Raw genomic sequence first — 10111 nt, 5'->3', positions numbered from 1 at the left:
AACAGTAGTAATAATAATTCCTAGTCTTGTGTGAAATCCCTGGTTTCCTCCCAGATCAAAGCACACCGGAACTATCTAAGGTCTGAGTGCTCACACGAAGCATTCGCAACAGCAGACAGTTTGCAAGTGATTCTCGGAGGCTTAAGAAGCGGAGGAGACCCCTCGGCCATGCCCACACCCATCAATCAATCAGAACTGCAGAGAGTCTCCTCTGACGTCAGCCGACCGGCAGGTCAGATGACGCGCCTCCTCCCCGCATAAAGGTCCTGTCTGTGCGCTACCGCATGAGCCACAGACAATCCCCTCCTTGGCGTGCTAGACGCCGGAGGGACAGAAGAAATGCCCGACAGGGAAACCGAAGCAGCTGCGGGGGCATCCTGACTGCCCGCAGCTGCATCTCCACAGAATGTTACACTTTGTCATTTTTTGATGCTCTATTATCCCTCACTGCACTCTAATTCTCACTTGAACCCGCCCCTATCTATGCCTAACTTTAACCTACTCTTACCCTAACCATCACCTACTCCTATCATTAACCACCTTCCATCTACTGCTACAGTTTAGCGTACCCAGCATACCCACCATTCTTACCGAGTTCCTTTACTGTGTAGTGGAACTCTGAGGCTGCTATTTTTAGTGGGTGCCTCTGGAACTTTCTATTTTCATTGGACGTCCCAGTACCCAAATTTACAGCTACAGATGGTTTGTCTCCATCTTAATATGGGTGCCTATCATGACATATAAATTACTTATGTGCTGCTTGCACACAAATTGTCCATTTTGTGTTTTTAAGTTACCTCCTCTGTAGTTAAGTTACCTCCTCTGTAGTTAAGTTACCTCCTCTGTAGTTATTTTCACACACAGTTAATGAACAGCCTGTCTTTAACTTTAGAATTCTGGAGTTATTTTAAGGATTGAAGAGTTAACTTAAAGACAGAAGAGTTAACTTTAGGTTTGCCTGAGGTAAAATGTTTCCTGAATACGACATGCCTCATCACCATGGCGATCACTCTAGAAACGTTATTAAAGACAGGAGATAAGCTTAGTGAATTGAGGCCATTATCTTGTTATACCAAGTAAAACAGATAAATAACAAACCACGTCTGTAACTAGATGGTCTGTATGGCTGTGTTATTTTTTTCTTCCACAAATGACTCTAACTTGTTGTAACAAGGCACACAAAAAATATCTGACAGACCCGCATAGGTAACCACACTAACTGGATAGTCAGCATGGTTACATGTGTACACTATGCACACTACTGTAACTTTTCATTCTTTTCTTTAGCAATAACATGACCTTGCTGTAATAAGTGTGACAAAAAAAATACATATAAGACCCACTTTATCATGGATAACCTGTATAATTAGAAATGTATGCACCCAAACTTGACTTCATTTATATTTTCTTTCTCCTACCAAGATATTAATTTTTTGGGACAAACTAGACAGAAAACACATGATAGCACCCGTTTATAATTGGAGGAACTATAATTGTATGCACACAATTTTCTATAGAATAAATGTGCAATGTAATGTAGAATATACAAATTGCACAGAGAATTATGTAATCTGCAATTTTACCTGTGTTGCCTGCACATGTAAAGTTTGCCAGAACACAGTAAATACTTGCTAACACATCCTACATTTCATTGTTTTTTATAAGATTAGATTTTTTTGGTTAATATAAATAATTGACTTTAGAATCTAAAAATAGTGTATCCAGATGTTTAAAAATGCAATATTTCAAGTTACAGTAGAGAGGGAGAAATTACTCATTTATAGTAAGTTTTGTTAACTCCATAAAATGCCAAAAAGGATTGTACTCTATGAGCACCAATCTATTATTGTTGCAGTGGCATTTTCACACTGAGTTCCTAGCCTGTCTAAACTGTTTTCTTCCTGCTGACATTGTCACAACACATGTCTATTATGTTTTCAGATTAACTTTTTAAGGTTACAATTTCATTTCAAAGTTTGAGAGTCATATTTTACTGCAGTATTTCAATCATGTCAATGTGAGATATGCAATCAAACTTACACTTAGAAACTGATTAGCATCCTAGTTATCCTGTCAAGAATTGGGCTTGCTGACTGATAGAAAATAAGATGCAATTGCTTGGTATTGATTCTAATAGACTTTATATCAACTTCCTTGCCAAACACTTGTCAAAACTGAAAATTAAGGCCAGCACCAATCAACCTCACTGGCTTTCTCTTTGCCAATATATGATTCACTTAACAAAATGCATTACACAACTCATTGGATTCAATATAGGCATTTAATTAGTAAGTTACCTTATCTATAGTGTAAGTAGTAGCTAGCCAGTCAGAAAGAAATGAAGTGTTCATTTGTTTTTAAAAGCTACAAAATTAAAGAAACATTTTGACATGATTGTGTAGATGAAGCTTGGTGTTTGGCTTGCTGTATCTGGAAGGGGTGATCAATGGTCTGGGTTCCTAGAGGTGGCTAAAACTTGCTTAATGAAATGTCAAAATCTCTACAATATTATTCCATGCCATTTATGCAGTGGTCACAAAAGTAAGCCTTATAGTTCTCTTTAAAGGGATCCTGAGCAGAGGCATAACATTTAAATCTGGACTTACCTGGGGCTTCCTCCAGCCCCACATAGCTTACGAGATCTCTTGGCATCCTCTGGGTCCCTTCCGCGGTCCTGCTGGTGGCTCCGGTAATTTGGCGACTTTGGCTGAAGTTGCCCATGCGCGCACCTGGTGTGCATGTACAGTTCTCTAAAGAGTAAAGGTAAGTCCCACACGGGTAAGTTCAGATTTTAATGTTATGCCTCTGCTCAGGGTCCCTTTAACTACTTGCCGACCACTTCATGCTAATGGGCTCAGGACCCCTCCACACTATTTGACGTGAATGGCTGGGAATGGGGCTAACAGGAGATTGCGCGTGCCTAATATACCTGTACAGTGCTGCAATTTAAGGCCAAAGCCTATGACTGCCGATCACGCTGATTGGCTGACGGGGGGAGGGAGGGGACAGTACAAAAATAAATAAAAAATAAGAAAATGTATAAAAAAATAATAACACAAATTTTTATAAAAAAAAAAAATACAACTGTTGGTGGGGAGAAAAGGAGGGAGAAATCACTTGTGTGCTGAGTTGTGCGGCCCTGCAGCTAGGCCTCAAAGCTGCAGTGGCCCAATAAGTAAAAAAATGGACTGGTCACTAGGGGTGTTAAACACCGCGGTCCTCAAGTGGTTAAGCAAATTTTGTCTATTTACAAAATAAATGTGAAACTACAGCCTGATTAACAAAACTATGGTTATAGTTGCATGTAAAGTACACACAGCTATTGGTATAATGCACATTATCCAAGCAATGTGTGAGAGTTGTGTGCATAAAATGAGTTGTACTATTTGTGCAAAACTTATGTACTTTGCATAAACACTTGTAAATTATTCCAGCAGAATACTATGAAAGCTCCATAGATCTCAAGTCATTATTATATATATATGATATTATATTATATATAAAGTCAGTTATTATTTAATATTAATACATCGTTGACATCTTATGCAGCACTGTACAGATTATATGGTCCTATCACTTAAGGCGTGTACACACACCATGCCGCCGCAAACGACGGGTCCATCAGACCCTCACGATGGGCGGACGTTCAGCCGACAGTAGCACGTGTGTACGTGCTGTTGGCAGACTGATAAGACTGTTTCTGAAAGATCCACTGAGCAGATTGTTCAGAAACAGCCTTATCAGTCTGCCGACAGTGCATACACACGTGCTACTGTCGGCTGAATGACCGCCCAGCGGGAGGGTCTGATAGACCCGTCATTTGTGGCGGTATGGCGTGTGTATGCGCCTTAACTGTTCTTCAGCTTTTATGCTACAAATCCTTAAAGGGAACCTAAATGGAGAAGAATATGGATTTTTCCTTTTAAAATAATACCAGTTGCCTGAATCGCCTGCTGATCCTGTGTCTCTAATACTTTTAGCCACAGCCCCTGAACAAGGATGCAGATCAGGTGCTCTGACTGAAGTCAGACTGGATTAGCTGTATGCTTTTTTCAGGGTGTGATTCAGCCACTATTGCAGTCACAAAGATCAGCTGGACTGCCAGGCAACTGGTATTGTTTACAGGAAACATCCATATCACTCTCAGTTAAGGTTCCCTGTAAGCAACCTGTTTCTATTGCATTGAGCATAAATGGTAATTTTTAGGCCAGCTTCAGTTGGTACAGTGGTTAGGGTTCATGCCCACCACACAGTGAGACCCAGGTTCAAATCCCAGCCAATGTGAGTTGGCTTTTATGCTACAAATCCTTAAAGGGAACCTAAACGGAGAAGGATATGGATTTTTCCTTTTAAAATAATACCAGTTGCCTGAATCGCCTGCTGATCCTGTGTCTCTAATACTTTTAGCCACAGCCCCTGAAAAAGCATGCAGATCAGGTGCTCTGACTGAAGTCAGACTGGATTAGCTGTATGCTTTTTTCAGAGTGTGATTCAGCCACTATTGCAGTCACAAAGATCAGCTGGACTGCCAGGCAACTGGTATTGTTTACAGGAAACATCCATATCACTCTCAGTTAAGGTTCCCTGTAAGCAACCTGTTTCTATTGCATTGAGCATAAATGGTAAATTTTAGGCCAGCTTCACTTACTACTGTAGTGGTACAGTGGTTAGGGTTCATGCCCACCACACAGTGAGAGCTGGGTTCGATTTCCAGCCATGGTATGATGTATACTGGTTTTTAAAATAGTATAATTCCCTGGCAGAAGAGACCCTCCTCCCTCCGGTAGGAGGGAGGAGGGAATAGGTAGCAAGGGTAGAAGGGTAGGAGGGGACCCACAAGAGGCTAATTAAAATCTCCCTAGCAGAGTGTGTAGTAGCTGTCCCATAACTAATTAGTGTAGGCAGACAACTGAGTCAAATGGTATAAAGGACCTTGCTAGGAGGAGGAGGAGGAGGAGGAGGAGGAGGAGGGAGGGAGGGTGGGTCCTCCAGCAGTGATGTGTATTTCACTCAATCAGGTGTGCCTCCAGGTAGACCTCTTGAAACATGTTTTCTATCATTTTTCTAGCCAGTAGAATTTTTAAAAATTTTCAAAGTTCGCCTCCCCATTGAAGTCTATTGCAGTTCGCAAACTTTTTCGCGAACCGAACCTTTCGCGGAGGTTCGCAAACAGGATTCGCGAACCAAAAATCGGAGGTTTGCGACATCTCTACCTGTGGTCTGTAAATATGTGCACAAGACCTGCCTGACCTTCATCTTTGAACTTGCCCACAGATATATACCCAGTACAGTTCTCCAATGACCTTTGCCTGATGGCCCCAGGCATTTTTGAAACCCATGCATGCCTGCAGGGCTTCTCTAGAGCTGCCTTTACTTTATGGAACGTAACCACCCATTAGACTTGCCCCTTCCTTCAACACCTTCAAACAATCTCTCCAAACACACCATTTCAAGATGGCATACTCCTATATTCTAATTGATCATGTGCCATTATTGTTGCGCACCATTCCCATTGACTGACTTAGGCTTAAATTACTTTGTCTCTGTGACCAGCTACCAAATTACATGATCATGTATTTTGTTGTTTTCCTTCTATGACCTTGTGCTACATGTCTGTTTGACACTCCTTGTTAGCATTATATGTAACTCTATTTATTGTCCAACGCTACGCAATATGTTGACACTTGAAAAAAACGAAAAAATAAAAACAAAAAACACTGATTTATATCATAGCAATTTTTAATAAAAGTGGTATTTCATTTTTTACCAGAGCTCTTCCCATACAAGCAAAGTTAATGGTGTGTTTATATGTTTTAATGGTACATTCAATTTCATATTGCAACTTAAAAAAATAATCACCACATGCATGTGAGAACAAGGATACCCTTATTTTCCCCAAAAACTCTCAACTGGTCCATAAACACTATCCCTTCATTATAAACTATTTTTAAAAAACGTAATTATTTGATTTTATTCATGTTGAAAGTGTATGTTACCTTGCTTACACTCCGTATGTCTTTGCTTATAATGTCATCATTATGGCTGACAGCTGACACCTTTTTAATACTGTGGTGTTATTTGCCAATAAGAGTAAAGCAGAAACCCTTTGATTCCATTACATGCAAGTGATGCTTTGTAGTTTCTGGAAAACAAATTTATTAGTGTGGTGAAATTCACTGAGTTTGTTCCATGTTTCTTGTGTTTGTCGAATATAGTGTTGTCACTGTTCATTTTGCTCATTGACTCCCTTGTGCATTTTTGGAGTACCAACAATATCTCGCAGGCACTTCTGGCACAGATGGAAACAAACCTGGAACATATAGTTTACAATTATCATTCTTTCATTGTGTTCCTTCTCTTTAGCTCAGGTGTTCAATTCAGAACAAGAACAGTTTAGGGATTTGGGGGATTAAAGGCTGACCTTGCTTCTGAATAGGTTACAGAACATTTACAACACTTATGTTTGCAAGCTGTTAGCAATAAGGACAAGCACATGGACTCAAGAATGTTCCCATGTTAAAGAGGAACTGTAGTGAAAATAATATAATGAATACAATTGCTTATTTTTACTATATTCATTTATAGGTTATTTAGTCGGTGTTTCTGAAATTCTGAAATTTGTCACAGCTAGCCACAGTTTTCTATGCACAGAGAGAGATACTGCTTGCTTGGCAGTTGGAAAAAGTCATTATTTCCCACAATGCATCGTGGTTCAAAGAGAGCAAGCTGTCAGGACCATGGACATCACACTGTGGGAGGGGTTTCACTACAATATCAGACAAACTGACCCACTGATGATTTATTTGAAAAAAAGGTAATGATTTCTTGTTGGAAAGGGGGTATCGGCTATTGATAGGGATGAAGTTCAATCCTTTGTTTAACCACCAGCCAAGATCATGGCAGTATATCCACATCACATGGGAGGACTGTTACCATTCGAGAGGTGTAGATACGCATCTGTGTGTTTCTTTGAAGGGCGTTCACGCCCGCGTGACCGGCAGTTACAGGTCAGATTGGTGAATAGGAACATGTTCCTATTCACTAATATAAGTGCTGGAATTATGAATAATCTGTGCTGTTACAAGAGCAGAGATTATTCCTTGAAAAACTGTAAAAAACTCACTACTTCTGCTTTTGTTTAGAAAGCTGCGATTCAGCTGTGACTATTGCACTACACACACACGCACACACGCACACACACACACACACACATATATATATGTGTGAATATATAAATATATATTTTTTATCTTTTATTTTTTCTCACTTTGCCTCTATTTTCTCTTTGGATTCCTAAAAATATCAGCAAGGTATGTAACTCATCTTCTCATCCACTAATTAAACCGACACTTAATACCTTGCCATGGATAATTAAAAAGTGGGAAAAAGATACTGGCCCATCTCCAATCACAATTCTGAGAGAAAACACAGATTTTTATCCCGAGCTAAATTTAGGCTGGTTTGATAAAAATAATAAAAGTCATGAAATACGTATAATTGATCTGAGAGGCAATAACACTTTAGGTATCCCCTCCACTCTAAAAGACTCTGCACATATAGGAATATGGGGTTTAAATCAATTGCGTAGTTTCCACCAAAAAACTATCATGAGGCATGACCTAAGGGAAGAGCTAAATATTTTTGAAAAACATATAATATTAAAGAAAAAAATGGACAGAAGTATATCAAGAATGTACAAGTTCATTGGCTTTACAGAAAATAGCAGAAACTCTCCTCTTTAATGCCAAAAATGGGAAAAAGATTTGGGTGTTTGCCTAAGAGAAAGATGGCCACAAATATGGGCTAACATGTGGAAAATACGAGACCCAAGATTACAGCTGACACAATTTAAGATGATTGCTAGATGGTATATTACTCCGCTCCAGATTAAAAAAATTTATGGACAAGATACAGTCTGCTGGAGGTGTGGACAGGGGTACGGAATCACACTACACATGTGGTGGTGGTGCCCGACAGTAAGAAAGTTCTGGGACAGTATCTCTTTGCCAGCGAAACTAACGGCTGAGGAATCGCTCCTTGGCTGCACGGGCAGAGGGGATAGTATCGGGTGTTCACTGATTAAATAATTGGGTACTATTGTGGCAAAATATATGATTGCAAATGATTGGAAAAGCCCTAACCCACCCGATCTTAAACAGTGGATTGGGAGAAGGGATGCGTTGTGTGAGAATGAGGAACATGGAAGTTTAAAACAGCTCACAGAATCTGGAGAGACATGACAAATAATTCTTAGTTGAGTGTTCCTCTGGACGGGGGTTGGGGGGGGGGGGGGTATGGACCTGCTTTTCACAACGGGGACAAGTGAATGATTGTATGGGTGGGTGGAAATTTGGTAGAGGGTGATTGATTGAAAGGACAAGAGGCGGGGATGTGATTGGAGCAGACTGACCAACATATAGCCGAAATTGTATTGAAAAAATACCTCAGTCACCCAGTCACCTTGCCTGGAGTATAAAATGGGGAAAATAGTTTTTTGGGCGAGAGAGGGTAAAGGAACAATCTATGATAGAAGAACAATCTATGATGCAAAAATCCCAACACCAAGAGCGTACTGATGAAGCTATGTCTTTTTGGTTGGGGCTAGCCTATTACTAGGCAGCTGATGTTCTTCTATAAAAATAATAATAATGAAAAAAAAATATACATATATATATATATAGATATATATATAGATATATATATCTATATCTATATATATATATATGTGTGTGTGTGTGTGTGTGTGTGTGTGTGTGTGTGTGTGTGTGTGTGTGTGTGTGTGTGTGTGTGTGTGTGTGTGTGTGTGTGTGTGTGTGTGTGTGTGTGTGTGTGTGTGTATGTGTGTGTGTGTGTGTAACCCCTTTCTATCCGCACAGTTACTACACTACAAAAAAAGCAAACACAAACATTTTTATGTTAGAGACTTTTTTTATGTTAGAGTTTTTTAAACATGGATGCCATGAGGGTATATTATGTGTTTCGCAAATAAGGGATTGTAATAAAAAAAATACACCTCTATTTCCATATAAAATATTGTTGCCATACATTGTACAAGGGACATCATTTAAATGCTATAATAACTGGGACACATAGGCAAATAAAATGTGTGTGTTGTAATTACAGTAGCACTTATTGTTTTGAAACTATAATGGGTGAAAAAGCAGAAATAATGATTTTTCCCCTCATTTTTTTCTGCTTGTCCCCCCCCCCCCCCCCCCATATCAAATAAAACAATTCTTACAAAAAAGTGCCACCCAAAGAAAGCCTAATTGGTGGCGAAAGAAACAATATATAGATCATTCCTGTGTGATAAGTACTGATAATTATGAATGGGAGGAGCGCTGAAATGTGAAAATTATTCTGGTTCATAAGAGGAAAAACTCGATAGTGGTGAAGTGTTTTTTTTTTTTTAATTCTTCTATAACCAGATACAACTTGGCCCGTATGCAATTGGCCCATATGCAATCAAGGTTTTTTTTTATAGGAGATCATTTTTCATCTTCTCTTTAAAATAACTTTGCAATTGAAAAAGTACAAAGAAAATTAGATGAAAAAGTGCTACCCAATTATTTTGAGTATTTTCTTGGTGGTAGTGTGATGTATGATATGTAACATGTGATGTATAATATGTATTAACCGTATATTTTGCTTAATGTATTTTGTTCCTGCTTTGTTAGTTTGCTGTGTGATTGGACTCTGCATTGATTGTGTTAAGGCCAGAGCAGGGACAAGGTCCTCCAGTCCCCAAGGCTGAGACACCAAAGTGCGCCCCTCCATCCCTGCCACCCCAGCCGTCACACACTGATTGCTATTAGACTAAGAGGGCCACAGGGCCCACAACCTCCCCAACACCTTAATCTCTAGTTATCTGGCTTGCAGTCACTGCCATGTATCCCCTTTTCTTATTTCTTTCTGCTTCATACACAATAAGGAATGACAGCTGAATGAATTGTGCGCCCCCTCCTACACTGCGCCCTGAGGCTGGAGCCTCTCCAGCCTATGCCTCGGCCCGGCCCTGGTTAAGGCCCATACACACATCTGATTTTTTTAAACGACGGGTCGTTTGGACGTCCCGTCGTTCAGTCATCCAGACGTCAAATCAGGCGTATGT

This window comes from Hyperolius riggenbachi, chromosome 1, assembly GCF_040937935.1.
Source record: "Hyperolius riggenbachi isolate aHypRig1 chromosome 1, aHypRig1.pri, whole genome shotgun sequence".
NCBI lineage: Eukaryota > Metazoa > Chordata > Amphibia > Anura > Hyperoliidae > Hyperolius > Hyperolius riggenbachi.
The sequence above is the reverse complement of the archived record's forward strand: the minus strand, read 5'-3'. Positions refer to the sequence as shown.